We start from the raw sequence: 24,175 nt of genomic DNA on the forward strand, positions 1-24,175 counted from the left end.
GGGGGAGGGGCAGAGAGAGAGGGAGACACAGAATCGGAAACAGGCTCCAGGCTCCGAGCCATCAGCCCAGAGCCTGACGCGGGGCTCGAACTCACGGACCGCGAGATCGTGACCTGGCTGAAGTCGGACGCTTAACCGACTGCGCCACCCAGGCGCCCCAAGTTTTTTTTAACATTTATTTATATTTGAGAGGGAGACATACTAAAGTGTGAGCGGGGGAGGGGCAGGGAGAGAGGGAGACACAGAATCTGAAGCAGGTTCCAGGCTCTGAGCTGTCAGCACAGAGCCCGACGCAAGGCTCGAACCTACAAACCATGAGATCGCGGCCTAGGCCAAAGTTGGATGCTTAACCGACTCAGCCACCCAGGCGCCCCCCAGAAACCTAAATTTAAAGAAACTCCTGTGATTTTTTTTTAAGCACACAAAAATTTGAGAACCAACTACACTGACTTGCACCAGGCCCTAACAAATTCCATTTATAGGATACATTTGGTATATTTTTTAATTCAGCCCAAGACCCCATAGCATTTCGTCACCTTTCTTGTTTTTTCCCTAGTTTTGCTAAAGTGTGCAGGGCACTACAGGAAGCTTTCAGTATCTGGATAACTAGAATATGCTTGGATCCAAATCCCAGGCTTTGTTGTTCAGTGGCTGTAACGTGAAGTAATTTAATTATCTCTAAATTTCAGTTTATTTATCTAGAAAACAGAAAATGGTAAAAAAAAAAAAAAGAGTAACACCTCATACACGCTGTAAGGATTAAATGCAGTTTATGCTCCCAGCACCCTAAATAAATCAAAATTCCCATTCCTCATAATGTCTTACATTGTTACTCCTTTTTGCCTAAACTTAGGGCCTCGCTGTATTCTTTTGTAGCCAAGTTGGAGCCGTGGGTCATTAATTACTTTGGTCCCAAGGTCTCCCAGACAAAACAGCATCCGTCTTGTGAAGGGGAAGGATGAATGTGCACCTGGACAGAAGATGGATCTGGAGAGCAACACGAGCCTCTCCCAGCTGCATCGACTCTGAGACAGGAGGAAAAAAACGCCTGTCTGGCACGGAGCGCAGCTGTTCTGCTTCTCAGAGCTACTTGGAAACCCAGCTTTAAGTAAATCTCACCTAGAAAACCACGGATTTAGTCAAAAGCAAAGGGCAACTGTTATCTTTATAAAATAATTACACAATTCACAAAACTAATGAAAATATACCTTCTTTACACCGAGAGCTCTTCAGGTGCATTTCAAATGTTTCTGCAAGCAGCATTCTATCCACGGATTTTCAGGAATGCTCTCCAGTATGTCTCAGGGCCACAAGGGTGACTCTCCCTCTTCCCTCCCTAGAATAATGCTTTTCTTTACTCCTCAGTCTTCCTGCATTGCCTCCAGCAGCTCAGAACTCAAGATAACCAGAAAAAAAGTGACAGTGTTATCACAGTCTCCAACCCTGGAGAGAGCAGAGACCCTCTACTAGCCTCTCATTTGCTAGAGGAGGCTGGATGCAAATGGCAATGTGTCCACGGGAAGAGAATCCAGACTTTTCATATGACTCTAAAGTTAGGTGCCAGGAACTAATGAATGAATGCAAGTCGGTGACATCTGTTCTATTCCCTGCCCTGTCATTAAAATACCTGGGAGGCAGGCGCTTCTCTGGGCTTTGTCTTATCTCTGAAATGGAGCTTACTGTCCTTCCTTGCTTTCTCCCAAAGGATCGTTACAGGACCCCAATGAGCAAATGTGCACGGAAGAGGCTAATAAATTGATACAGCAGATATAATGAATCACATATAACAGATATAATGAATCGTAACTGCCAAACACAGGTTGACTGACCCAGCAACTATTCCCAAGTCCTTTTCCCACCTCTTCAGTAAGAGCTAAGAAAACGAGTATTTTTATTCCTCATTCTCTCTCAGAAGCACAAATGGCCTGTTACACGGAAGGAAAGCTTTCCTTGTAGGTACGGTTAAGTGTTGCCTTTCTTTCCTTCTTTCTGCCTTGAACAAAGATGTGACGCCTGGAGCTACAGCAGCCAGACATGCTATAACCGTGGGGCAATGAGCACAAGGAGAAAAGCCAACAGGTAGAAGGTGATGGAAAAGAACCATAGAAAGGGCTTGATCTCTGATGGTGTCATGGTAACAGTGAAGGATTCCAAGAAGGTCCTTCATCAAAAAGAAATACAAGAAAAAACAATTCGTATTCATTTTAACTACTATTAGTTATTCTGTTCTTGCAGCCAAATGTATTCCTAACTGAGATAATGATAGAAGCCAGAATAATCACTTTTATGTTTTTATTTTATTTTTGAGAGAGAGACAGAGACAGAGACAGAGACAGAGTCTGAGTGGGCAAGAGGCAGAGAGCAAGGGAGACACAGAATCTGAAGCAGGCTCCAGGCTCTGAGCTGTCAGCACAGAGCCCAATGCAGGGTTTCGAACTCGTGGACCATGGGATCATGACCTGAGCCAAAACTGGATGTTTAACTGACTGAGCCACCCAGGCGCCCCCCCCTCCCAGAATAATCCCTTTTAAAACTTAAGTCAGATTGTGTCACTTTTTTGCTTCAAAACACTTCCAATGACACCTACCTCACTCAGGGGAAAGGCTGTCTTCCCAAGGACCGAAAAAGCCCTATGCGATTTCCCCTTTGTGAACTCCCTGGCCTCATCTCCAGCCATCTTCCCCTGACCTGGCTCACTCTTGGGTTTTGACTCAACACACTAGGTACATTCCTATCTAAAGCATTTTTTTTTTTCTTTACTCTTTCCTCCACTTGGAAGGTTCCCCTCTTTAGATATCTGCCAGGCTCATTCCCTTTCTTCCTCCAGGTCTTTGCTGAAATGGTATCTTTCAGTGAGGCCTTTCTTCTAACCCAATCAAACTGCAAAAGTTCCCCCTGCCCAGCACTGCTTCACTTACCTGTAACTTTTTAAATCAGTATGGATCCCCTATATTTCCTGCCAAGTATAGGTTTCACTCACGAAGCTGACTGAACACTTGAGGCTTTATACTTTTCTGAACTGTGAAAAGATCAATGGCTTTTAAAAATTATCATTTATGTCATGAACTTCCAAAAGTGATTTGAGGGCATTTTTAAACAAGTCACATGCATAGTAAACCATTACATAAATAACCACAATTAAAAGTCATGAAGAATAAACACCTTAATGGTTATTCCTCTTTCTACTTTATCCCAAGCTCTTTGGGTGGGCTCAAACTCCTTGGTAAGAGTCAAGAAAGACAGTTAACTGTGACAACTGGCTGCCATCGCAGCTAGACCCCTATGCCAATTTACAAAAGTCCCTACCAACTAAATAAAGCCCACATTCTTCAAGGCCTGGAGTTTCCTCCAATTAAGCAATTGCTTCAAAACACAACGGGTGACACGGGTGACTCAAAACATTTAGCTTGCTTACTCTGGCTCACTAAGTCAGCAGGAAATTCAACAAGTCTACAAACAGGTCCAGAGGATGCTCAATACACTTTCACTTCTAAAGCTAAGGCCAGTCCCCATGATCTCGTTTACTTATCCCTCAAACCCCTGCCAGATTCCTCACCTGAACTTCCCCCAAATCCTAACTGGACATTAATGTAAACCCCTGCCCCACTTTGCTGAGTTTCAACTGCACACGAGTTGATCTGCACATGAGTGAGATATTCATTATCTCATCATTTCTGTTGCTCACCATGTGAAGTCCTTCCCTTCTGGTCTGTCAGAACAATTTTGTTCAGCACGGTTTATAAAGCCCTTTACCCTAACAGCTTTACATGAATTTTTACCAAATAAAATTTGTGAATGGTTGGGGTTTTATTTTTTCCTTAAAAATATAATCCTATGGGGTGCCTGGGTGGCTCAGTTGGTTAAGCATCCAGCTTTTGATTTCGGTTCTGGTCACAATCTTGCAGTTTGTGGGTTTGAGACCCACATCAAACTGTCTGTGCTGTCAGGGAAAAGCCTAATTGGGACTCTCTCTCTCCCTCACTCTCTGCCCCTCCCCTGCTGGGCTCTCTCTGTCTCTCTCAAAATAAATAAATAAACATCATATATATATATATATATATATATACACACACACATATATAATATATATATACATATATATGTATATATATGTATATATATAATATACATAATAATATATATAATTATATATATATAATCTATATATAATCTAAAACATCTATATATAATATATATATTATATAATATATATTATATATATATATAATCTAACTATATATAATCTAAAACATCTAATATATATTATTATAATATTATAATATATCAATTATATAATTATATATACAATCCAATAATCATATATGCATTTCTCAATGCTCTATTCATGCAATTGTTCAAGAAATATTTATTGAACTCTAAATATGTCCCTGAAACTGTTTTTGACATTGAGGAGAGTGGAGTTTATAGTTTACTATTTACTTTTGCAGGTCATATTACTAAAAGTAAATGAAAAGTGTTATTGTTATTGAGCACTAAATTAAGCATAAGCTTCTAGCAAGAAGCTTAAAACAACTAGAGAAATAGTAGTTTATCACATCACATTGGCAATCACAGTATTCAGGAGAAAACCTCTGCTTGAAAGAAAAGCGACTGTAAAGCAACCGATCAACTGAATCATACAAATGAAACTAGAAGCCACGGCAGAGAAACCCTCACTAACAGACTGAGAACATGCCCACTTCTGCCAGGAGCCACTTGACAGAATACGCCTGCCATCTAAATAACTTCAGTACCAGTAAGTGGCAGAATCATGGGTTAGTTTCTGGTCTAAATTGCAAGCTTTATTGAAATAATAAATTAGCTTGAGCTTCCAAACCCTTTCCAATTAAAAAAATACATATCATGCAAATAGCTAAGGTTCAACTTAAAATAAGCATCTATACAGAGAAAGAGGATCTCTTTTGCACTGCTGGTGGGAATGCAAACTGGTGAAGCCACTCTGGAAAACAGTATGGAGGTTCCTCAAAATATTAAAAATAGAACTACCCTATGACCCAGCAATTGCACTACCAGGCATTTATCCAAGGGATACAGGTGTGCTGTTTCGAAGGGGCACATGCACCCCAATGTTTATAGCAGCACTATCAACAATAGCCAAAGTATGGAAAGAGCCCAAATGTCCATCAATGGATGAATGGATAAAGAAGATGTGTTATATATATACATTGGAGTATTACTCGGCAATCAAAAAGAATGAAATCTTGCCATTTGCAACTTTGTGGACGGAACTAGAGTGTATTATGCTAAGCGAAATTAGTCAGTCAGAGAAAGACAAATATCATATGACTTCATTCATATGAGGACTTTAAGACACAGAACAGATGAACATAAGGGAAAGGAAGCAAAGTAATATAAAAACAAGGAGGGGGACAAAACATAAGAGACTCTCAAATATGGAGAACAAACAGAGGGTTACTGGGGGGATTTGGGAGGGGGGGATGGGCTAAATGGGTAAGGGGCATTTAAGGAACCTACTCCTGAAATCATAGTTGCACCATGTACTAAATAATTGGATATCAATTTTAAATATTTTTTTTAATTTTTCAAAGAATAAAAATAAGCATCTATATTTAAGCAGACACCCTTTAAACTTTTTGAAAGTAAAAGAGAAATCATATCAACTGATTCACACTGTTCTGATGGCTTTAAGGAGAAACCCTCTCCTCCATGACCTACTTAATTTTGGCTTGACTCCAGAAGTTTGTCATCATCTCTCTTTTTAGAGAATCATATCACGCTTCGTGGCTTTCTTTTTTGATCCAAAAAGACATAGGTCTCTTTCTAGAATTGCTTCTCAGTAATCCCTTCAAGGAGACCTCCAAGAGGCTGATGAGTTCACCTTGGCATACAAATGTTTAGAGTCTCCCTAAAATGGGAAAAATTCTTCCTCTAAGAAATATTTTAAATTTACCTCCTTTCCACTTGATTAATGACATATTTAAAAGGAGCAAGTCTATTAATTTATAGCCTCTTTGTTGGTTGTCCCTAGCAACCACCTTTAGCCACTTTTCTCCCTCAGAGCCATGCATCTTTTATAAACGTCAGAAAATTGCATATAATTTTAATTGGCTTTATTACATCCTCCAAGGATGAAATAGAGTAGGCACAATGTAAAGAAACAAAGCCAGGATTGACATATTTGTATCCTATTTAACCACAGAGAAACTTTTTCAACTGGCAAATAGATTGGAGGTTACTTTTAGCAGTAAGATTGCGTTTTGAAAAGCAAACTGGCATCCCTAATAAAATATTCAAGGTTATGCAGAGAATACAAACTGTCAGTGAGGGATTTAATGGCTCTGTGGCATTCTTTCATACTCCTAAAAATTCCTTCTTGCTTCAAAATAGAAAGAATTTTGTATTGAAGAAATAGTAAAATTTCATTGCTTGGGTTTTTGAAAAGAAGAGGACAAAAGATTCTTAAAGATGGGGTTTTGGGTCTCTGTCTCATTACGAGTTTTCCGAGGACTTTCCACAGAAGGAGGGAAGATACTGTTTCAGTTCCAGTTAAATTCCCAACTGTTCCAGGGAAAAGACCTCGTGAGGCTCCTACGGCACCTGATGGAGAGTTAATGTGCTTTAAAAAACGAAAACAAACTGTTAAGATTATATTTCTAGGATTACATCTTAAGGTCCTTTTAGAAACTGGCTGTGGAATCATGACTATCCCACCATTATGGCCACAAGTAGACTTCTAGACACCCTCTCCATTTCAGTAACCTCTTGCAGCTTCTTAGCATTTATCACATAAGATTCCCCAGGGGGAGAATCTTATTGGTTTAGCTCATCTTTTCCTGCCAGGCCATGGATCATAAGTCACTAACTGCAGCTTAGCTGTCCTGCGTCAGGGGAATTCCTATATTCCAATCAGCTGTGGTTTAGGGCAGACGAGGTCCAACTGGTTAAAAACCAGTTGGCTCCCAGGCCTATTCCTTCAGGGGGAGAACTTGAAACCCAGAAGTTCCTCTTACAAGGGATAAAAGGTAGAGAACTGCCATGAAACACACTGTAATATAGCCCATCATGATCAAAACACTGAACACATTAATGGGGATTACTCACAATGGGATAATTCCACCAAGGGCAGAATCAGTGAGGCACAAAATGGGGGTATCATAGACGATGCAAACACCTTATATAGATACTTTAATTAAATGTCGTAAGACATACAAATTTAGTTAGTGGGCCTTCCTTTTTAAAGCAAACTGGCATATACCTAACCATTTCTTTCACACAAAGTTGGCAATAGCACTCCCGATATAATCTGAGGCATGTAGTCCTTCCTACCTAAATATATCCCTAGACTTTCTTCATTTCTACTCCAAATGGCAACACTGATAGAAAAGTTTGTAGAAGTAACGCAATGGCATTCAAAACTATCTTTCTCTGCTGCTTGGCAGTAGTTTTAATCATTTGTTCAATCAGATGGGCCAAAATATTTTCCTTCCTCAAGCCATACATTCAGCCCGAGTTCCTCATGCCAGCAAATGGCACCACTCCCCAGTGGCACAGAGGATATGATGAAGGTCATCTGGGCATAAATTCCCATTTTGAGTGTCTCTCCCCAAGTTCTCCTAGGCAACATAGTCACTTCACTTTAAATTATCACTCTGAATTTCCCAAGCTTCTCCTTCTTCCTCCCTTTCCTCTGAGAAAAAGATGGCCACCTCTTACTCCCAACCTAAAAACCTATTTTTCGAATCCATCTAATCTCTCACTGTACCTTCAATCTCTTGCTCTCTACTGCTTCCCTCCTCTACCCCATAAATCTTTATAATCTTAAAGCAATACACAACAACCATGATAAATTAAATGCTCGTGAATATGGGCTCTTCTCCTTATGGGGTGACTGTTTCAGTACTTCACCAACATTGCTGTAAATCTTGCCAGATGAAAAAACAACTAATCACACCAAGTACATCTCAGAGTGTGTAGTTTTGCTGAAATGCGTGAGGATTACAGAAGGTGTCGTGTCACACAAAGCATACGTTTTCACTCAGAAAAATCTGCATTAAATGCACCTCTTCCTCAATCTCTCTCCTTGACCTCAGCCACCGTATCTTGCCTGGAAATCCTCCCACTAGAAAGTGCTGAGACCAGTCTTTCCTCTTTCTCCCTCATTTATCTTACAGAGTAAATGTTTTTGCTTCAATATAAAACACCGCCTATCCAAGCTCCAGTAGCTTCCTCTTAACCACCTTCTCAGAAAAGTTCTAAAATGTTCTCCATACCATTGCCCCAAACCCTTCTCTGATGCTAAACACCAAAGGTCTACCATCATATTTCTCTTTTGTACTGCCCAACTTCTCCAGAGAATATACGTCCTCTGCCTCTGATTGCTAACCACAAACTCCTCCTTAATAACCCTGCAATGAATTTTTTCAACTCTCAATTGAAATGACTTCCTTTTTAAAAAAAATATTTATTGATTTTTGAGAGAGAGAAAGGGAATGAGCAGGGGAGGAGCAGAGAGAAGGAGACAGAGAATCCCAAGCAGACTCCACACTGTCAGCACAGAGCCTGATGTGGGGCTTAAACCCACAAACTGTGAGATCATGACCTGAGCTGAAATAAAGAGTTAGATGCTTAAACTGAACTACCCAGGCACCCCTGAAATGATTTTCTTGAACTTCACCAAAAATCTCTTTAACTACCAAAGCCAATGGATTTCTTTAATTTTCTTTCTGTTATGTGTCTTCTCAGGGCCTTATTTTAAACTTTCCTTCCTCTTTAAACTCTTGTTTTGGGGATATAATCATAAAGCAGAGCTTGAAGTCAGATAATCTTTTGTTCCAATCCAATTGCCACTTGAAAATTGCACAACCCAATTTAATAACCAAAGCCTCTTTCTCTGAGCTAGAATTTGGTGATCATATTTCACTGGGTTTGTTACGGAAATAAAGCGAGTTAAAGCCAACCATACACAGACTGAACCTAGTAGATGAGTAAGAGTCACTCCTCCCCCCAGCCCATGTGACAATCTTCTTTTTTGTCACAGTGACCTTTTTCCTTAGTGACCTTCCTTTATTCTATCTTTCATGGGTTTTGCCTCTTCCTATCTGCTAAACATGAGCATATGTCAAAATCAGTTAAGACCTTGTTCTCTCTCTGCTTCAATGTCTCCTCCTCCTCCTCTCCTTCTCCTCCTTCTTCTTCTTTTCTCTCTCCCTCTCTCTCTCTCTCTGAAAACTCAAAACTCTATGGCTTTGACATATACAGCCCTAACCTTCTTCCAATGTTTCTGTGCCTCCCTCTTGTCTATCTTCATATGCCTAAAAATAAATCTTCTTATCCCTGAAAATTGCTCCTCTCCTAACAAACTTTTCTCCCTAAATGCTGCCATTACTCCAGCAAGCAAAATTATTCAACAACTTCCCCAATGCCTGGGAAACAAAGTCTACAGTCTTCTGGGCATATCATGTCGAAGCCCTCTGCAATCAGCCTCCAACCTCAGCTGCTCCTCCATCGTACCTCAGAAATACCTGGTCAGCTCCCGCTGCCCAGCCTCCTTGGTCTCTCAGGCCCTCTTGCCTACACTACTCTCTGCATTTCCCCAACTTAATGTAAGCTCCAAGTTTCTTCAAAAACTAGGTCAAGTTCCACTTCTCCCTGAATCCTCCGGCAGTTGCTACAAACTTTCCTTCTGAGTGTTGGCAGTGCTTACAGTTGACCTCACACCTCTATGCTTCACATTAGCTTCCCTACATGGTTTGGTAAAGGAAAACAAGGGGCAATCCTAGAAGAGAAGGAAAAATTCCACATCTATGAAGACTCCCATGCACCCCAGTCTCTGGGCTAGGAGCTTTCGCTTATTCTCACATTATTCTTAAGAGGTAGGTGCTATTGTTGCATGTGTAATTGTTCCAGGGCTAGGAGCCTTCATATTTGTCATACTGGAAATCTTTTGATGACACTCACTTTCTCATTTCTTGTTGCAAGTTCCCAAGGTACTTGGGATAGTCTATGCCTAAAATGTGTCATAACAGAATTATGCAGCTACACATAAGATATTTTCACTATGTTCTTCTTATTTAGGCTGTCACCATTTAGCCAAGTGAGAGGCTAGGTCTCTAATTTTAGTCCATAAAGCTGTCACTACAATCCTCATGGACAATTTACAGTGACATGCCCATAGGCATGTCAAGAAGAAATACATATAAATGTCATAGTCAAATACTTGGTGGCAATTTATTCTGCTTTTTCTGTTGCTGTAATTTTAATGAGCACACTGCAAGTTCTCATAGGGGACCTGCAACCCATTAGAGAATGTTGCTGTATACACTATGTAGACACTTGACTGTCATAGAGTGATTTGCTGACAAAATGAAAATTATGCCTTATTTCTTCAATGTGACAAGAGGTAAAATAGTGCAAACTTTTGTAAATTACTTACAAAATGGATGCCATAACCCATTTACACCTTTTTTTAAAGTAAGGACCTCCCCAAAAAGAAATAGTGAGGTTATCACACATCCTTAAACTACAGCAATACATTCATTTGCTAGCACAGCTATTGACAGAACTGTCTCAAAAACTGTGCTTCTCTCCTCGTAACAATGGGGAATTTGCTAAATAAATAAATAAAATTCTTTCAGTTATTTATTTATACATGTTCTCTTAAAGAAATTTTGATAAAGTGACCAGGTGGGTCACAACAGCCATTTTCTTATAAATTCACCTGTTATTCCAATTTATTTCTAAATTATAACTACTTTGAATACACTAAAATGTATTCCTTCCTTCTTTGATTCATACAGTTGGTTTCTCTGATCTGCAAAGTTTACAGAGGAGAAATGTACTAAATATGTTGACAGTACAGTGAACAAAAGAGCTGAAGAAAGGGTTTAACAGCAGAATCCATATGAGTCTACAGAGCTCAGATTATACTTGCTTCATATCCACAGTTCAGTTTATTGTAATAATTATATGTACATTACAGAAACCACTTTCCTGCGGAAGAAGAAACACTATTCAGAGTGAATGTATCTCTGTGTGTGGGTTTTTTTTTTTTAAATCACCATGACAACTTTTACTTCTTCAGTATATGAATTTGTTAACTGCTTGAGACAATGTTAAGGAGGAAGTATCCTGAAAATAAGAAGCAGTGTTCAGTTCAGTATCAACTGCAGAAAAATACAGAAACCTGGAAAATGATTTCATTGGCATTCACGACATAGAAAAACTGATCCAGGTAACATCACCTACTGATGCCTTCCCGGGTCGCACCTGGTGAAATAGCTTTCTATTGTGATTATAAAAGATCATGTTCAGTGAGAAAATATAGGTTTCAGATTTTGTCGTAATGATTTGACTATCTCTTGTTGTATAGGTGAGCTTTCATTTTTGACTAGAGGCTGCTGAGATTCTTGGTGAATATATTATTTTGAGCAAGTTAAATTGCCCAGTATCTGATGTCAATAACAAGTATGATGATTGTTTCAGAAAAGAGCATCTCTATTTCCTACACCTCTATATTGTTGGTTCTCTCCAAATTAAATATTGAATAAAAATAAATAATGAAACACAGCTGCCCTCAAATGGCTTCTTATCAACATAATGGGAATTAAAAAAATGTTTCAGCAATGATTTATTTTTGCATAGAGTAACTTCACTTAAATAAAATTGGAAAAACTGGTGAAATCCTGATATTGTGAATTGAAGCCTGTACAGGTATTAGACCAGACCCAGTCCCCACTGCTTAAAATACAGACACCATTTAATGCAAAATAAATCAGCTGCATGCAAGCTTTGTTATTCAATTTTATCCTGACCAGTATTTTGTATTTCTATTTCCAGATAAATAAATCAAGGAACAGAAGAGCATAGTTTCACCCACAGCCACGCAGCTCATCAGAATTAGGGCCAGAATCAAGATCTCTACACACTTTCAACTATGCTCTTTAGGCTGCCCCTCAATAATTTGTATTGACTTTTTAAGATTAATCTTTAGTTTTTAATCTACTGGCTCGCCATATACCTTCTATATTTTTATCCAAAACACTTAGTCATAGCACTGACTTTTTATGGCAAATTTTCTTCAGAACATCTGTGACATTATCCACCAGTATATGCTGATTAGGGGGGAATCTTTTACTCTCTTTCAGGGATATGAGTGGTGTATGCGTGCAGTTTGGGGAGATCCACAAAACGGTTCTTCATAGCCCCTTGTCTCCTCACAGCACTTATTCCCTGTCTGTCATTATCTCGTGTTACTTGCCTCCCTCTAGACGTTTCTTAAGAGCAGGACATTTTTGTTGAACAAACGGTGCATTCAGAAGACACACTCTTACCAACGTGGCGATTTAGATACACAGCTCACTTTTTTTTTTTTCAACGTTTATTTATTTTTGGGACAGAGAGAGACAGAGCATGAACGGGGGAGGGGCAGAGAGAGAGGGAGACACAGAATCGGAAACAGGCTCCAGGCTCTGAGCCATCAGCCCAGAGCCTGACGCGGTGCTCGAACTCACAGACCGCGAGATCGTGACCTGGTTGAAGTCGGACGCTTAACCGACTGCGCCACCCAGGCGCCCCTACAGCTCACTTTTCTAATGAGGGCAGGGATTCACGGAACACAGCCACCATCTTAGATTTAACACTTCATTGTAAGACACAACTCTTTAAGCTACCTAAAAGGAAGACAGCCATTATTTAAAGTAATTTCCTTCAAAAAGTCCTAGACACAAGTAGGGTTGAGCTATCTGGCTTTCTTCCAGAGAGTCAGCGATAACCCACAGGCGTGAGACTTGCTTTGATCAGAGCTTTTGCATCCATTTCCACACCTTGCATAGAGGTGCCTGCTCACGTCTGCTCTGCAGAACAGCTTGTGCCAGGCTTCAATGGCACCAAAACCTTACTTACTTCACACCCGGCTCATTAAGCCTTCAGGTGACCTTAATGTGCCTGCTATTTCTCAATCTTTAAAACAATGTCACAGGCTCCATTTATAGCTCCGCTTTCTGAAGGAAATGCTCCCCCAACCCAAAATATGTGGCTCCTTCTCTTCTTTGATTCCTGGAAATAGGAATTTGGGAAGGCAAGATGTGTTGGCCACAGATTCTGATGCTAGGCTGCCTGGGTTTAAATTGAGGCTCCACCATTATGGGTGATGGATATGGATATGGAAACACAGCAAGTTATAAAATCTCTGTGCCTAGGTTTCTTTGTAAAATTTGGATAATAATATAGCTTGTCCTATAAGCTTATTATGAAAACTTGAAATTATGTAAAATATATATGGAAGATACACACACACATGCATATACATTAAATAATACATACACACACATATCACTTAGCACAGTGCTTGGCACATAGTGTTAGTTGTTATTTTCAGGTTGAATAAACAACCTATTACTCATTTTTCTTCCTGTGTCACCCACTTTCACAGTTGTTCTTTAAGTATAATTTATGTTACAATACAAAAGAGACAGTCAGGCTCAAGTTCCTGCTATCCGCTAAAGTTGCCACACACTTTCTCAAAGCTGTATTCTAACACCTGTAACTGTTATTAACATTGCAAAATTCCTTCCAACTTTCTCTTTAGGTAAGTGTAATTAAGACCTTAAAACAATCTCTAGAAAAGAGATTATAATATAAACTAAAATGTTAACTCGACAGATGAGAAAGTTTTCCAACATAGTATAAATAAGTAGTTTGGGAACGGAGATTTGAAAAGAGGTGTCAGTATCCTCATTCACTGATCCTGGGAAGAAAATGAGTAAGATGCGAGAAAAAGCAATTTATTATTTTATAAAAAATAAATGTTTATAAATGTGTATACATGTATATATCTTATAATTCCACTTCTCACAGTTTGTCCTAAAACTTTGTTTTGTTCTGTTACCATGACTTTTTTTTTCATTTCATTCCACTTTGCTTTATTGCACTTTGCAGATATTGCATTTTTTACAAATTGAAGGTTTGTGGCAACCCTGCATTGAGCAAGTCCACCAGCACCATTTTCCAACAGCATTTACTCATTTTGTGTATCATGACTTTCTTTTAAAAAATATAGAGCTAAAAACAAGCTATAGGTATAATAATTTATATCATTTTTGAATTAAACACAATAAATTGCCTTAAGCTTTTAAAGATAAATTGCATAATATATTAAAGACATAAGAAATGATTATAACATAGGCAAAAAAAACAGGAACAAGATATACAGTAGGATAAATTTTTTGCTTAAAGATGATGTGTTTGTATCTTATTTAAAATATATTTATATGGCACTCATGTTTCAGACACTGTTCTAAGCACTTTGAAAATATTAACTAATTTAATCTTAATACTAACCTTATAATAAAGGTATTATTATTATTACCACTTTACAAATGAGGAAAATCAAGGCACAGAGAGGGAAGCAAACCCTACTGATGTCACAGAGCTAGTAGGCAGACATGCCAGGATTTGAACTCAAGCAGTCTGGTTCCAGACTCCATGTTTTTATTCACAATTTTTTTTCCCTAGGGTTGATTTTTAACTACCCATATTTTAAAATTTTTTCTACAGTGAATTTGTATGATTTTTATTATAACTCAAGTGATTTTAGGTGTGTGATAGGAAACATAGATAAAGGATTACAGTATCTCTGAGGCTGGACGTCTGTTTCCAACAGTTATTTATTTTTCACCTAAGTGTGTATTTTCATTAAAAAAAATGTTATCAACACAAATAGTTAGTAAAGATATATAAACTTTTTATTTAATACAAGTTTTGTCTAATGTAAATTTTCCTGTCTCTATTTAATTTTTACAGGATAAAAAGCTCCCTAATAACTGTTTGAGTAGAGTTTGTACCGCAGATTTATACTTTCCTTGTTCTAAATTGTTTTCTATGCTACACTTTGATTTGAATTATCCAATTGTCTACTTATAAACAAAGAGCTCTCTGATAACTATCTTAAGGTTAGCTTACAGCTGTGGCTCGGCTGCATACGCGGATGGTATTTGGGGATGTGGACCTTTTGGGGGGACTAGGTAAAGTCTACATCAACAATCTTTATTGCTGCTTATAAAGAAAATATCAGTCATTGCACATCCTACCTCACAAGCCTAAAAGCTAATAGGAAAACTATGCTCCCAGTGATAACAAGGTACTTCTGATATTTAAAACATACTTTGTAAAGAATTCCAAAGTTTTCAAATTTTATTTGTAGACATCTTTTTTTGAAATATGCCATATGGTTTTTAAGATAACCTCTCTGAGCAGATTTTGCAATTATCATAACCAACCCTTTGCCACAGTTCAGTTGCATTTCAGAACTGATTGTTCATATATTCAGGGAGATTTGTAAGAAAATCGATTTCCAGACTATGGAAAAGAACAGACTTCCCAGAAGTTTCAATATGACCCCAAGATTATCTTCAAATTCAAAGCATTTTAATTCCCTCAGACATCTTTGAAAATTTACAAATTACCAGATAAATGATTCCTTTCCAATCCTTGATTAAGATTTATAGCCACATATTCTTTCTACATACAAACCTTTCAAAATAGGAAAATATCTTTCTCAATATATGTCATTAATCTGAAAGCCTTGACATCCAGGGGATCTCCATTCAAATCAGTTCACCAAAGGCAAGACCTTCAGGATGTTTACAGCAAATATTAAAAATATGTCACTAGTTATCAGGCATGCAATTTTTCAAGAAGTTCTTTGATCTGCATCATTTCCTTTCACTTATTTTTTTTTAATTTTTTTTTCAACGTTTTATTTATTTTTGGGACAGAGAGAGACAGAGCATGAACGGGGGAGGGGCAGAGAGAGAGGGAGACACAGAATCGGAAACAGGCTCCAGGCTCTGAGCCATCACCCCAGAGCCCGACGTGGGGCTCGAACTCACGGACTGTGAGATCGTGACCTGGCTGAAGTCGGACGCTTAACCGACTGCGCCACCCAGGTGCCCCTCCTTTCACTTATAATTACCTAACTTGGTGAAAAAAAAATTCCAAGAACATTTAAAGTTCTCCCATCCAGATTTAAATAAAGCCATACTTGTTCTATCTAAACTAATAATGACACTGAAATAATTCTGTTGCACTTTCACCATGTTACAGGATGTTTAATGAGATTTTCCTGTCTCTCTTTTGGCTGGGGTCCTTGGACAACAGGTCCCAACCACTCCTAAGATTCAAGGGTGGCGGTATGGTAAAAAAATACATATTTGATTTTGTCCCAGGTTCCTGACACACAGCTTCAAAAACCCTGGGATTTCCGAAGTCTTTGTTTTTCATACCAGTCCCTTTGAACCATATTAGAGTTTATACTAGCAAAGTTACTCATAGGACTGAAAGGGGGACTGAGCAGTACAGCTAGATAGCTTCAGGACGGAAAGGCTGGCTGCCAGAGAAACCAACTCATGATTGGAGGGTTAGAATTTTTAGCCCCACTCTCCACAACTTCCAGGGAGGGTAAGGGGACTGGAGATTAACTTCAATAATGTGGCCAATGAGCTACTCAAGCATGCCTGTGGAAAAAAAACAAAAAATAAAAACCCTAGATAATACTAGTGAGGCTTGGAGATCTCCCCTGTTAGTGAACATACTGCTGTGCTGGGTACAAGTAGCATGCTTGGAAACGGCATGGAAGCTCTGGGCTCAGGACTCTTCCAGACTCTGCTTCCTTAAATATCAATCTACTTAACTTTTCATTTGTATCCTTATAAAACTATCCTTGTAAGTATAGTGCTTTCCTGAGTTTTCTGTCATTCTACTGAATTTTTAAACCTGGTTCTGTATTGGAAAAACTCCTTAATTCGTAGCCAAGTAGGACAGAAGTGCAGGTGGCACTGGAGCCCAAGACTTGCAGGTGGCATCTGACATGACAACAGTCATGGGGGACTGAGACCCTTAACCTGTGAAGTCTGTGCTAACTCAGACAGTGTCAGAATTGAATTATTTAAAAAAAAAAAAACCCACATGGTGTCAGAGACCACTATAGAGACCTTACAAAGAACCTCTTCCGCAACCCTGACGTGGACACATCTGAGGGTGGAGAGACTGAGAGAAGAGGCTGAAAATGATAAGAACTCTTAATATTCCATAGGGTCAGAGAGGGATGTTCTTGGACCTTAAGCTCAGGGAAAGCAGTATCAGAGAGATACATATGGTCTCCTAGAACTAAGATGATTCACTAAAACTGGAATGTGGCCTACATCTGAGAAATCTAAAGAGGAAGAGACTCTGTCTGGCTCCCTGATCTGACAGCCTTGCCAAGAGAGGTCCTGCAATGGGGATAGGGCAAAATAGCATAATGTACTGAGCTAAAGGATATGTGATTTCCCCCACGCCCCTCGATCAGATATGTACCATGCTTGAGAAGATTAGCAGGAATTGTCTTAGTCTCTGGTCAAGAGCACACTTGGGATGAGGTGGGGACACCAGAAGTGTCTTGGGAATGATGGTGGAACAGTAACTGACCAGCCAAAAGAGATTTCATTTGCCCACATCAAGGGAACTACAGGGGAGACATTCCCAGCAATGCTGCCTTAGGGACTCAAAAAAATTCACAAAATCACCCACAGCTGCCTGAAGAGTCCCAATGGGACTGACCATGACAGTTATGGTCTTTTATGACTCCTCCTGCTCCTTCCTCCTTGCTTTGATGGAGGAACCAGAGACAGCCTAGAAAATTAGGGAAAGATGTCAGAGTATTAGGTGGTGAAATAGGCCTCTTTCCTAAGGCCAGCCTGAAGCAGCCTGAGGCAGGAGGAAAGGGGGCCTTTAAGCACTTTGGGAGGTTGATTATTGCCCTGCGTTCCGCTGACACTGCTGCTGGGAGGACTAGAAGTAATCAAATGAATTTATTTTTTACTAAAAGCAGCCAGAAATGTCCTGAGACATGGTCTCTAGTTTATCAAAAAAGGTGGAAAGGGGTGAACCAGTCCCAAAGAACTGTTGAAAAAATACCTACATTATTTCAAAGAGAACTAATCATGAGTGAGATAGGTATCTTCCCAGACCTTTACCAGTATTGCTAATATTTACTGAGTTTTATTATGTGCCACACACATTTAATCTACATGGTAACTATGAACTCTACACACTATTATTATCACCTCTGTATCTGACAGGGAAACTGAAACCCAGGTAAATGAAATAACTTACAACATTGCAAACCTCTTAGGAGTACGGCTGGTGGGCTGGTATCTGAACCCACATCTTTTGGACAGCAGAGGATTATGCCCTGATTTAATGCATCACGTTGACTTCCCAATCAAATGCAGGTTTTTAAAAACATTGGCAAAATGAGTAAGGGTGATTAAGTACATGAGATTTTTTTTAAAGTTGCAACTGCACACTCAAGTTCACTGGCTTCTCTAGTAACTTTGAATAATAAGTAAGATGCATGAGGGACACAGTCATTTGGGGACTGGTGTCTCCACATTGTCCCCACCTCTGTCTCACCACTGCCCCATTCAGGTTACCATTTTATGCATCTCAACTCCTTTTTCAAGATGATGATTTCCATTGCCAAACAACTTGACCATGGAAAATCTAAATAGATCCATCCCCTAAATGATTACCTGGTTCACCACTTGACAGGAAGGGAAATATTTAGTGAAAGAGTACACAATGTACAATTCTGCTCTTACAACATTAGATCTGCCAGACCCTCATTTAACAAAAATTTTTAATTATATACCTCCAGGCTTCAAGTATATTTTATTATTCATTTATTCTTGAGAAATGAAAGGAAGTCTGACATTTCTTGCATATATACATGGCATAGAGTCTGCTACTGTTTCATTAGCACAGATGTAGATATGATCTATTATTATTGTCCTCATCACCATTATTATTATCACGATCCTCCCTTCAGCATCAAATTATGGTGGCTACTGTGAGTTGGGGAGAGGGTCTGTAATACCTCTGACAGTCCACGAGATTTATCTTATTTTGAGACTGCAAGGTCCCCTCAGGACCTCAAGGGCATCTGTGTGTCTGTCTATGTACATTTCCTTCTCCATTCCTGAGCTCCCTACCCTGAACTGTATATGCCGTCTGTGACACACTTGGGAATCCTTCAAAATGAATGACTCCACAGTATATAACACATAAAGGGATTATTATTGTTGTCTTCAATTATCTCAAATCCCAAGGATCGTAATAAATGAAGCCTCAGGAATAATGAAATAATAAATTTTCATTTAGGAGAAGTTGCAATCTGAATATCCTTAATATATGCCATCACTCTCAGTCCTAAACTTCCTAGAACATGGGTGATATTGCCCTTGAATGTCCTCAGGGCTGTCAGTAAGATTAAATCTTCAGTCTTTACTGATGTAAATTCTTAACTCAAGGGAATAGAAGACATTCTTTGTGAAACAAAAGGTGACAGATAAAAATGGTTTAAAACATCACTCTTTAGAACTATATTAGCAATAAATCTCTGAATGGTTCTTACCACATTGAAAGTTCCTTGAGTTCATGTACCTAACAAGCACAAAGCCTCAAAATATGTTTGTTTCATCAATATTCTATTTTTAGAAGATTTTAAAAGGAAAGACAGATCAGATTCAGAGAGACCCGGAGACAAAGAGCTGGGAAAGATGACCAAGAAAGAGATGCATGTACATACAAACTTCTCAGTGCCTATAAGCTGTGAATTACACATTACACATAAGCTTCTGATCTGCTTTAGATGGTCTGCCATTCCGAAAGTCCCACCTAACAAACAAGGACTGTGATCTGGAATTGCCACTCCCCAGAAGCTTTCTCTGTTGGGTTCCTAGCTTTCCAGTGACCCTACCACTCTCCCCTCCAATCCCACACCTCACTCCTTTGCATCCTGCAATAGAACTGTGAATTGCTGATGGTTTTTACCTTATCAGTCCCTCCATCCCTCTTGTTGATTGACTATATGGTTAACTTTTCTGTAAAATTTGCGAAACAAAATAAAACTTTATTACTCACTGAGCATCAGTCATTATTTGCTCTGGGAAAGTTGATATTTGCAAGGTGGCAAAATCTAAATAAAGTAAATTCCTTTGGCCTTGCTCTCCAATTGAAAAGTCATTAACTCAGCCTTTCATTTGAAGAGCACAAATGAACAAACATTTGATATTATGTTTTTTAAATGATTTGAATTATTTAAAATAAATTTTGTTTCAGTTTTCTTTGTTTAGTCTAAATATTATTTTGTTACATATATAATTTTTGAACACAGTGTTTTAATGAATCCTTTAAAATATCAAAATATTCAGCAAAATATTCATATTGAATTCATGAAAAACTGTCATTATCTTATACATGAATACACATAAACTTGTCTACTGGTACTCACATGTAACATCACAAGCAAGGAAATAAATAAGGAAACGGATGTCAGAATGGATAAAGAAAAACAAGACACATCTATATGCTGCCTATAAAATACTCACTTTAGACCTAAGGACATCTTCAGACTGAAAATGAGGGGATGGAGAAACATTATCACACAAAGGGATGTCAAAAGAAAGCCACACTTGCAATACTTACATCAGACATCGGCTCTTGTATTGTTTTTATCCTGCTTTGGTATCAGGATAATACTCACCTCATAGAACGATTTTATATGTGTTCCCTCTATTTGACTGCTTGTAAGATTTTGATAAGACTGTCATTTATTATTTTTTTAAATGTTTGGTAGAATTCACCAATGGAATCATGGAGTCCTGGCTTCACTGTGCTGGGAGATTTTTAATTCCTAATTCAACTTTCATTCTTACTATTGGTCTAAGAAGATTTCATACTGTGTGGATTCAAGACTCAATTTTAGTAACTTGTGCATTTTTTAGGAATTATCTGTTTTTGTCCCCTAAGTTATCTAATTTGTTAGTATATAATATTATGTTACCTGTAACATTATTATCGCTTCAATTTCTCATTTTGGTTTTTGAGTCTACTCTTTTTTTTTATTCGTAAATGTAGTTAAAGCATTGGCAATTTTGTCTATACTTTTGGAAAAACTGGTTATTACTTTCAGTGTTATGTTATCGTTTATTCTGGTCTCTGTTTTATTTATTTCTGATTTTTCTTTGTTATTTCCTTCCTCTATTAAATTTCAGTTAAGTCTCTTCTTTTTCTAGCTCCTTGTGGTATGAGGCAAGTTGTTTACTTGAACTTTTTCTCTTAATACAAGCAATTATAGCATAAATCTTACTCTAACATTTGCTTTTTCTGCATCTCATCAGTTTTGGAATATTGTGTTTTCTTTTTCTTTTGTTATAAGACATATTTTGATTTGCTGTTTGATTTATTATTTGGCCCATTGCTTGTGCTGTAATGTGTTGTTTAATATTTACATATTAAATATTTGATATTTACATTCTAGATTTTTCAGCTTTGTTTTATTGTTGATCTTTAGTTTTGTAGTGGTTGGAAAATATACTGGGTATGATTTCACTCTTCTTAAATTTGTAATATTTGCTATGTCTCTTTTTATGTGATTTAACCAGAGGTATATCTTTTAGAACCATGTATTCTTAAGTATGCTTCAAGTAAAAAATGTTCTTGTTGAAGAAAAAAAAAAGAATTGTAAAATCACTATATTATATACCTGAAACTAATATAATACTGTATGTTAGCTAAACTGGAATTAAAATTAAAAACTTAATGAAAAAACTAGGATGGATTACCCATTGTCTGACTCATATTTTCTAATACTAGCCATGCAAATATCTGAAGTGTGCTAAGACCTGTGCAGAATATAAATGGTAAATATCACTACAGCATTAAACACCCCCCTTATGAAGTACTGATTTGTTATAACAATATCTGTTTCTGAAAGTCTTCTTTTTCCTGAAAAAAATAGCCTGAACAGTGCACATTTATATTTCCTATGCTCTAAGTGTAATTATGTTCACAGCCATTGTCAGCTAGTATGACAAATATGCTTTGTATTGTTGGTCAACTGGTATCACTCTGTCATGCTAAAAATGTTCTCAGCCAATGAGCACACTACCTTACTAGGAGTTGAACATGCTCTGAAATATTTACTATTTATTGAGCTATGGCCTTTATTTTTGCCCTGTATTTTGTACAGTAAAAACAGTTTTGATCCATAATAGCCGGGAAAAAAAAAAGATTTGCCAATGATAGTACATACCAAAATTTGTTGGATTCAGCTAAAGCTGTATAGAAATGAATAGGAATACGTGTAATCTTTAATATATACAATAGAAAAGAAAAAAGCTTAAAATTAATAAATTAAATATCCATCTCAAAAACTTATAAGCCTACTAGTAAAATAAATGCAAAGAGAGCAGCTAGAGAGAAGTAATGAACCTAAGAGTAGAAATTAAAGAAATAGAAAACATAGAAAAATTAAGGATGACCAACAAGCCAAAAGTGGAGTCTTTGGCATGGCCATAAAATTGGTAAGCCCTTGGAAAAATCAGTCAAGAATAAAAGAGGGAGAGCAAAAGTAATAATGTTAGACATGAAAAGGAACACAATTCTAAAATCTGTACATATTAAAACTGACAGTATTATAACATTTATGATAATGAATCAGAAATTATAAATAAAATTAATACATTTTGAGAATAATCCAACAAAACTGACACAAGGAAAAAAATCATCTTATAACTACTCAAGAAATTAAATATGCAATTTGAAAAATTTCCCCAACAAAAGTTCAAGCCCATATAGCTTCATTGAGAAATACTACCAAACATGTAAAAGAAAAAAATAAAGCCAACTTTATATAAACATTTCCAGAGACTAGATAGAGAGGGAACTTTTCTCAACTTATTTTAGGTCAGCATAACCTTGATACTAAATTATGACAAGAAATTGATGCAAAAAAAATATTAGAAGTCAGTGTCACCTGCAGACATGAATGCAAAAATCCTAAACAAAATATCAGCCAGCCATATCCAGTAATATACATAAGGAATGATATACCTTGATCAATTTGGGATTTTCCCTGAAGACCTAGCATATTGAATTTTATAGTCTACAATGATGTAAGGGCTTATGGACTACAAAAATTAGGTACTAAAACTATAGACTCCTGAACAAAGCAAGAATTTTGAAAATGCAGTACACGCTACAAAATAATGAAATGGAAAATAAAACACCCCCTTCAGAAGGAAATGAGAGAAACACACCTATTTATCTTGAATATAGATGGAAGTGAATGATTTGGGGCCTGAATTCACGATATTTGTGTGTTCAGAAAAACCCAAGCTAAGATATCAAGTAATTAAAGCTTGCTAGAGGGTACAGTTACAGACGAAGCAAACTCATATTCTCTCTACAATAAAGAATATCAAATACAAACTTTAAAGAATTGTGAAGATAAAGTTCAATGAACTCTAAGTTCAAGTGTATATATGACAACAGCATGAAGAAATAAGCAACCAAAATACATAAATAGCAGAACAACAAAATCAAAGATTGCTGATCTTGTATTTAGCATATAATCTGATTTAAATAATGATGTTTAATAATATTTGAAGAATTTTTTTAAGCTGATTAAAGAGATTATTAAAAGTAAATGATTAAATCCTGGCAGACTCACCACTCCCAAAACTAATAAAATTTTAGGAACTGAAAACTGTAATTATTAAATGTGAAAAAAAAAAACTGGAATAAAAGGCAAATTATACATAGCTGAAAGGAGAATTAGTAAAATGAAATGTAAATATGAAAACATTACTCAGGGGTAGTAAAGAAGCTTAATTATGGTCAGAGAACATTGCTGCATAATATAGACTCTGAAATTTTCTGAAACTTGCTTTATAGCTGACCTATTAAATGGTCAATTTTTGGGGCGCCTGGGTGGCGCAGTCGGTTAAGCGTCCGACTTCAACCAGGTCACGATCTCACAGTCCGTGAGTTCGAGCCCCGCGTCGGGCTCTGGGCTGATGGCTCAGAGCCTGGAGCCTGTTTCCGATTCTGTGTCTCCCTCTCTCTCTGCCCCTCGCCCGTTCATGCTCTGTCTCTCTCTGTCCCAAAAATAAATAAACGTTGAAAAAAAAATTTTTTTAAATGGTCAATTTTTGTAAATGTTCCATATGGGCTCAAGAATATTACATTATTAAATAGAGCATTCTGTACTCTTCCAGCAGATCATGTAGCTAATTATTTTGTTCACATACATTTCTCCTTTTACTTCTGTGAATTATTGCCCTCTATATTTTGATACTTGTTATTAGGTATG

The 24,175-nt window shown here is 37.6% G+C and overlaps 1 protein-coding gene across 5 annotated transcripts in view; it reads right to left on the reverse strand.

Moving 5' to 3' along the window:
- The window catches only part of TMEM117 (transmembrane protein 117), a 508,588-nt gene that overhangs the window by 315,511 nt on the left and 168,902 nt on the right, over positions 1–24,175 (reverse strand). The window contains exon 1 of one of the 5 annotated variants that reach the window (XM_040488385.1): positions 2,919–2,940. The exons of the other annotated variants lie outside the window; for them this stretch is intronic. The gene's annotated coding sequence lies outside the window, so the exon portion shown is untranslated. Of the gene's footprint in view, positions 1–2,918; positions 2,941–24,175 lie in introns of those variants that run through there. 5 annotated transcript variants of the gene reach the window in all.

Source organism: Herpailurus yagouaroundi, unplaced genomic scaffold, assembly GCF_014898765.1.
Source record: "Herpailurus yagouaroundi ecotype Mexico unplaced genomic scaffold, PumYag 166, whole genome shotgun sequence".
NCBI classification, from domain to species: Eukaryota; Metazoa; Chordata; class Mammalia; order Carnivora; family Felidae; genus Herpailurus; species Herpailurus yagouaroundi.